The sequence below is a fragment of the Thermobia domestica genome, chromosome 1, assembly GCF_964235325.1.
Source record: "Thermobia domestica chromosome 1, izTheDome1.hap1.1, whole genome shotgun sequence".
NCBI lineage: Eukaryota > Metazoa > Arthropoda > Insecta > Zygentoma > Lepismatidae > Thermobia > Thermobia domestica.
Window position 1 is genome coordinate 297321586 of NC_137454.1, and position 8721 is coordinate 297330306.

Here is an 8721-nt window from a genome sequence, read left to right on the forward strand (position 1 = left end):
CACATATCACATTTCAAATAAAATAACCTTGAGAGTTGAACGTTTCAAAACCGAAAAATTATTCAGATTCTCTTTGTTAATTCCCATAAAAAATAAAGGAAAAAGAAAATTGTTAATTCACATAGAAAAAAAGTAAAGGAAAATATAATTAGACTTATTACACAAAAAGAACAAAATAAAACAATTAGTCTGTCTACGCAATTCCAAATGTTTAGAATGTGAATGTTTCTTCTTCCTTTTCTGCTTGTGAATACTTCATATCTTGAAACTAACATTAGTCTTGAACAAAATACTCCTCAACAGTGACGAAAGGTGCTGTAAAAAACTGGGTAGACAGACACATATCATATCTATCTATCTATCTATCTATCTATCTATCTATCTATCTATATATATATATATATATATATATATATATATATAAGTGTGTGTGTGTGTGTGTGTGTGTGTGTGTGTGTGTTTGTGTGTGTGTGTGTATAATATCTATAGGGTATTTGTTATTTGTTTTTTACTTCTATTTTTAGTTCTGGAATTTCGTACAGTATAAAGGATGCTGATATACACTAATCACTATTCCAAGTAAGATGACCCCTGATAATTCATAAATATAATATTAATGTTTGAGTTTTCAATATTCTTTGCAATATATGTTAACTATGTTCCTTTAAGCATAAATTTTATAATTAATGAAATTTGGTGTATAGTATTTTTTCCGAAGTATAGATTTCTGAATGGTACCACATTTACTAGAAATGAGGGCATTACTTCCCCAACCCTCTTTAGGAATAATCATGTCTAAATACCTTAGAAATGAGCTTTAAAGTAAAAAAAATAGATAGAAGTAAAACACAATACCTAACCTAATACCTAATACCAAATACCTTACCTAATACATTACGGTCTTGTAAATGAGCTCCATACCCTGTTATTCATTTCGACGAAAATATGAATAGCTCTTTCTTTGGATTCAGGTATCCTACAAAGCTTCCACACCAAGTTCTTTGTTGTAAGTGTCCGTAAGGTAGAGTGCCCGTAATTCAGAAAGTGTCCGTAATTTGTCATGCTGTAAAATGTTCGTTAAGTAAGTTTTTACTCTTTTCAGGGTACTCATTGAATGTTTTCAAAAAACTGAAGTTGATAGAATGCTCGATACCATATTTAGCAGCTTTGTTGTTTCCTGATATACGCTTTGAAGTTAATTATTGCGAATATATTTCAAGTATTGGGGAAGAGAAATGTGTTGGTTACTATCGGAACATAACTTGATAAGTTCATTCTTAAGCTGATTTGAGCAAAAAGTATTAGGAAAGGTGGATACCAAATCATTCAGTTTGCCGTATAGAAGAATTTGTTGATACATACTAAATTTTCTATAAATGACCAGATTTTTGTATTTTTCAAATCTTTCATCTGCACGATTATTGACCGAAAAATCTATAATGAAGTTTGTTTGTGTTTGTCTGTCTTTGTGTCTGTGTGCGCCTAGGGATCAGACGAGTGGACCGAGTTATCAAAATTAGGTCCCGGGCACCTCGGTCTAGGCCCCAGTCCAATACGACGCGTTTTTTTTCAAAATTCGAACCAGAGGGTCTCAGGAAGGGGGGGGGCTTATGTAAAAGTATTTGTCACTCTCGCGAAAAACATAAAAGCGATAGAATTGTCAATACATCTCAACTTTTCGGTAGAAGGGTCTTTTTTTATTATTATTCTGATGTTGAAGACGCATAGGGACAAAATATATATACTAATTTCGTCCTTAATACTGGGGCCTGTAAATGTAATGTATGTGTTACATATATAATGCCTATTACGTGTGCTCTTATTTGTTTTTGTACGATTCCGATACCTTCATCAGTTCCGGAGATTTGTAAAAAAATGAAATCTTTAAGTTTTACGTCTTACGGTTATACCGGTTAGGCTAAAGGAGACGGTGATGATGACAGATGAATGAAATGGTGGAATGAAGAAAGTGGGAGGAAACGGGAGAACCCCGAGAAAACCCACGAGCACGGTGTTTGTCCACCACAAAGTTCACTTGGCGGAGGCTGGGATCGCACCCGGGACCCCAAGCACCAGAGGTGAACGCTCTACCACTAAGCCATCGCGCCCCCTCCGGAGATTTGTGTCTTCGAAGCAATGTGTACGAAATATTGGGTGATATCAATAAAAATAAGTAACTACTCCTGAGAAGTCCTGCTCCTGAATCGGAGTAACTACACCTGGAGTAATCTCCTCCCTCAATTTCGTATCAATAAAACAAGCCACTACTCAGGTCTAGTCTGCTCCAGATTTATGAACGCTTACTCGCGCTTCCTCTGCACGTAGCACTGAGTCGTATCAATAAAAGAAGTGATTACTCTTTTCTCCCATTCATCGCGCAGTCATTTCGTTGTTTTTAACCTATGGCGTAGTATCTTAAAAGCCATGAAACGGGCAAGTAGCAACGACAGCTTCAATCAAAGTGCATTTATGGATATTGTAAAAGAGTTTACAGTGGTACTTTCAAAGTCACAGCTACCAGAAAGTAAACGAAGGAAAGCCGAAACTTTGCAGGTAATTACAGTGAAATGCAACGAAATATCAAATACATCTACGACTGAGACACAAATTCAAAAGAGAATCTTTAATATTCGAGCGAGAATAAAACAAAAATAAAAAAGAAGAAAAAAAAACGGGAAAGAAGAAAGTAATACTGAAACCATGGCAATGAACCTATTTGAGCTGATGGATGTTGATTGGAATCCAGCAATATCAAGATTAACACGACAAGTGCATATCACGTGTTGTCCAAGGTCTTTGTAGATTGTTTGGCTTTAAGAACGAAATCAGACACTTGGCTCCTTTGTTTTCTTTTTAAAAAAGTCCAGCCACCCACGTCATAAATCACGTCCATCTGATTGCGTTTGCCACACCATACGTGTTCCCTTTCGCCTTGACATAAACAAAATACATTCTCATGTATACACCCTTTCTATCAACGTTGAGTTGAGTTGATTATTAGTTTAACGTCCTTTTCAGTAGTGTGCCTATATGAAACAGAACCCACTGATTAACGTGGAATCCGAACCACATGAGCTCCTGCCGGGAATCGAACGCGGGTCTCCTATGCCAAAGGCATGTACGCTAACGCTTAGCCACGAAATAGCTCTTCCTATTAACGTATTACTCTCCAAAATACTAGGTTTCTTTAATGCCACTTGTGTGTAATCAAGTGCTCCGATAGCGCCCGGAAATGTACATTGTTCTTGCCACTCTGCCTTTGCTGTTTGCATATTATGCACACTTCCGGAAACAATCCATTTTCAGGTAGTCATAGACAGTACTTTGAGCCACACCAGAATCCCCTGACATTCCGACCTGGAATCCCGGATCACTCACGTAATGCAAGAAAACCAAGGGCACCGAATTGGGGGGGGGGCATTCAGATGCAGAAGTATATATATATCAGGATTTTAAGACAAATTGCACTCTAATTATGCCAAATATTGTATATTCATAAATACAACAGGGGGCCCACATGAGCTTTGGGGGGCCCGGGCCCCTACAGGATCGGCGCCCTTGAAGAAAACCCGCATCTTTTCATCATTACGTAGTCCACCACCCGGAATTTCGGTTGATTCTCCTTAAAAAATGTTGTGCTAACCACTCTACATTTTCTTTCATAAACTTATAATGCTTTTTGTAATCTCCATTTCCAATATTTCTATGCAGTTTATAAGTTTTTCTACGTAGTAAAACAATCATATACTCTGCCATATTTCGCATGGAGTCACCTATTTAGCTTGCTCCACAAATTTGGAGAAGTTACTAGTATCACAGAAGAGTCTTTGATTTTTATTGATATCAAACGCGCAGTAGTTACTCGGCTCGAGAATAGAGGTGTGGGGTGTCTTCCCGTTGTGCCTACTTCCCGTTATGCCTACAGGCCCTCCAGCACTTTGTAGAAAATATTTTTAATGATCTTATCTGTAGGCAGAACGGTAATTCCCGTTATGCCTACTTCCCGTTCTGCCTACTCTTTCGAGACGGGGAATTCTGTGCAGGGAGGGATCGTTTCTAGGGATTTTTTCTTTAGTAATTCTAATAGATTCTGTAAGAAGAATAACTATTCCTTTAAATTTCATCATATATTTTAAATGTTATCTTACTTGCTCTTCTCAGAAAAAATGACTAGGTACAGTTTTGTTATTAGCAGCGTTATTCACGTCTACTTTAGTAGAGATGTGTTTTTTTAATACTTACAGAGAAATGGAAAATTAATTGATTCAGTTACAAGAAAATAAACTTATTTCGGTCTAATATCAAGTCATTTCACAACAAAATTTTATTCAGTTTTCCAGTAGTTCATCTCCAACATTCTAAGGCTCGATATTAGATAAGGTGGTTGTTTTTACAGAAGCTTTTAGAAATACTAAAGAAATATTCCCTACAAAAATTCCTCCCTGCACATAATTCCCCGTCTCGAAAGAGTAGGCACAACGGGAGGTAGGCACAACGGGAATTACCGTTCTGCCTAGAGATAAGATAATTAAAAATATTTTCTTTAAAGTGCTGGAGGGTCTGTAGGCAGAACGGGAAGTAGGCACAACGGGAATGAACCAGGTGTGGTTACTTCAAAAGGGCGGGGCTTCTTCGAGGTCAGCCGAGACGACTAGTGCTCAGTTCTCTTTTTATTGATACCAATGCGAGTAACTACTTCAAAATTGGGCGTAATGAGTAACTTCTCCGTTTTATTGATATCACCCATTGGTCTTTACATCGATATCTCGAACGATTGCTTGTCATGACCCATAGTGTCATTTCCTGGTGGGACTCCCTATATTATACACGAGGCATATTCCAAAAGTGAGGACCGTTTGATGATTAAAAAGAAAAAAATAAACGCTCCTTCGGAACGGCATTTATTGCCAGAAATAGGTGCCTACGGAGCTACTTCACTTTTCCATATAATCACCATGCCGTTCCAAACACTTTTCGTAAAGCTACACCTTCATCCGTAAACCTTCTGAATAGAAGTTTGCCACCTGGGATTGGAACCAGTTGGCAACAGCAGTCTTGAGATCCTCGTCGATTTCAAACCGTAGTCCAATAAGCCATCGTTTCAAATGCAAGAAGAGGAAGTAATCGTTGGAGGAAAGGTCGGGACTGTATGGAGAGTGGTCAAATAGATCTTCAATCTTCTTTTCGACGACAGCAGCGGTATGAGGACGCGCGTTGTCGTGAACGAGGATGATTCCGAACGACAGTTTCCCGCGGCGTCGATTTTGAATCGCACGTCAATAAGCGTATCACAATACACGTCAACTATAACTTTTGTTCCACGTTTCAAAAAATCAACCAACAGGACGCCCTTGTCGCCCCAAAAGACTGTAGCCATCAGTTTGCGACTCGAATGCGGCAATTTCTTAAACTTTTTTGGTTTGGAGGAACCTGAATGGCACCACTGCATGGATTGTTGTTTGAATTCAGCGTTGGTGTACGAGATCCACGTCTCGTCGCCCGTCAGAATGTGGGAAAACAAATAATCTCCCTGTTGTCAATAGCGATTCAAAAACTGCCGGGCACTGCACATTCGTTGCTCTTTGTCCAAGCGCTTCTGTGACAATCCTGTAGATGGTGGTTCGTACAACGTGTGGAAAGTCATGAGCCAGAGCACTGATCGTCACTTCGCAGTTTTTGGTTCACTTGCTCCACGAGATCATCCGTCTGAATACTAGACCTGCCACACCGGTCTTCATCGTGCACGTCGGTGCGACCATTTTGAAACTCATGACACCATTTGCGAACCTTTCCTGGACTCATTACGTAAGTTCATACACTAGGCACAATTCCTGATGGTTAACAGCAGCAGAAGTTCTTTTTGCAAGCAAAAATACTATCACACCGTGTACTTCACAACTAGCGGAAGAAACAATTCTCGGATCCATTGTGATCTGCCTTCCACGCCTGCCAAACTCCTACTGACTCAAGACGAATACGCGACAAAACGTACTAGCGACAAAACGTACCACCGACAAAACGTACCACTTACCCTGAGGGATGCTTGTGAAGGGTTCTCTAAAAACACTTTAAATAATGACAAGCGACAAAACGTACCACTTGACTGGAGGGCTACTTGCGAAGACTCTTCCAATCAGCCATCAAATAATGACAGGCGACAAAACGTACCACTTGATAGGACAGTATGTAAGTATATATCGGCCAAAATAAGGTTAAAAGTTGAACAGATTGGTGGTGAGAAAAGTACCGATGCAAGACCAAGACTACGACTAAGGCTAAGACCATGCCTGCAAGATTCTCGCAACACCAAGACCAAACCTGCAAGTTTCTTTTCAGACCAGCAAGAATCTTGCATATGCAATATTTGAATGTTTGCTGATTTTCATCACACTTTATCCAGGCTTTGGACCAGGGACGGATAGGTATTATTAGAGGGGCGCGGGCGCTTTCTCCCACAAGGGCCAATGTCACAAATCAAGTTGCACAGTTTTCTTTCTACAGTAAGTCAATAGTATTAACTATTGACAATTAAAACCTGATATTCTTTCATCAGAATATTATTCTGAATTGTTCAAAATATTGTATGAAGTTCAAGGAGAACGTATACTATATTACAAAATTAGCAGATGTTTTAGTGTACTAGTTTTTGATGCTACTGTATCTATCACTTTTGCATTCGAAATATTTTTTAATAAATCTTTTTCAATAGACATCAACATAAATGTTTTCAAATGTTCCTGAGACATGGTACTCGTTAGCCTATTTTTAATGTATTTCAGTTTATTTAAGTATTTTAATTTCTTTTACATGTTACCTGAGTTACGGGCAAAGTCAATAAAAATTTGTATGCTGGAAACCTGGATAAGTATTACTGCAACATTTACAATTCTGCAAAATTAAAAAAGCAGCTAATTGGACAATTTTGCAACACGTTTTGCATTCGCTTTCTTTGTAAACAAATGTATTTTCTCCTAATTCTGAATCACTTGCACCATCAGGACAGTTATTTTTTCTCGGTTGTGCTCGTCATCAAGACTGACTTTTAAGGATATCCACGTCCTTCAAAAGTCCAAGAGAATACATTTATATTATTCTTCGAAACTTCTTTACTGAAGTTTTTCAGAAAAAAATGTAAGTTTATCGAAAGGCACGTCTGGAAGTTCTGTTATTTGGTTGAAGTGTCTAGGGTCCAAATAATCCATAAAGTACATTGCTTCTTGAATTTTGAAGAAATACTCGAAACTACCATGTCCAATATTGTGTTGGGTGCTTCGATGCAGTACCTGGTCATTGGATCGAAGCAGCTTCATATTCATATTCACAGTAAAATCTTTGTCCATCTCTGAAGGCGAATTGTCGACAGGTCAATAGAAAAAAAAAAAAAAAAAGAAAGAAATCACGTTCTAAGTCTTCAAATTTGTTATTGGCCCATTCTGCAAAGCTTAATGCTGCATTCTTAACGGATTCAAAATCATCTCTCTACTCTTTCACTTGGAACAGAGTAGTCTGCACCATCCGATAGGACTACACTAGCAGCACCCTCTATTTGGAGATAGTTTGACAGAGAGGTCGTCACTTGAAATATCTTAAGGAACATTTGTGCTGTCCGAGTTGTTTTGAACTTGAGAAGATCTTTTATATATCCTTTCGCTTTACACCTAGCTTTTGGTTTGATATTTTCTGTAGAAGCAATTTTCTTAATTTTATGGTCAACTCTATATACAAAGCACTCTCTGGGTTCAAAAAATGACCAAACTTTTTCTGAAAAACAGTGTGTTTTCTATCATCTTGTTTCGGCAATAACTGTAAGACGCCTTTGTTAACATTTGATCTTCCAAATGTCCATTCGCTGATAAGACTCACGCATAAATATCGCACAGTCATTCAGCAGAACAATGACACAGAATCAATGCAATTTTTTTGTCAGATCACATATGACATGATTGAGTATATAAGCGTAACACCACACGTGTAACTGAGTTTCTTAGTGGTTAAGCGGTTAGTGTGCCTTTATCGTGGGAGACCTGGGTTCGATTCCTGGCGGGAGCTCATGTGCTTCGGATTTCTCGTAAATCAGTATGTCCCGTCTCATATAGCCTCGCTGCTAAAAGGGCCGTTAAACTCAAAATCAACTGAATCACGGTGTAACTGATCATAGGTGAATTGAAAAAATCCGAATATTGTCCTTGCATGTTACTTGATCCATCGGTTGAATTTCCAATACACTTCTTAATATCAATGTTCAACTTCTGCAGAATTTCTAGCAGTAAACCGCAAGGACACTAGCCTGTGGTAGATATGCATTTTACAATGACAACAATACTTTGTTTAACAACCATTTTAACAACATACCGTAAAACAACAGAGCACTGGCCTGAAACTACTATATCTTGAGTAGTGTCTAATAGAACAGAAAATATTGAAGCTTGAGAGACTTCTTTTGAAATATCTTCTCTGATAAGTGTGCTGATAGCATTCAAAACATAATTCACTGTGTTTAGTAAAAGTTATGCGACCACTATCCTGCTTACTTCCTCGTATATGACTCTTCTCGGTAACCTTATCTAAATTACTTTTAAGCGGAAGATCAAATACAAAAAATGTCCATGATCTATAGCTGTGTCTTTCAGTTTATAGGCTGCTACATTTCCTCTGTAAATGAGCCCTCTTTTACCAATGAGTTTCTGCACTTTGACAACTCGATACATTACCTGTCTGTTC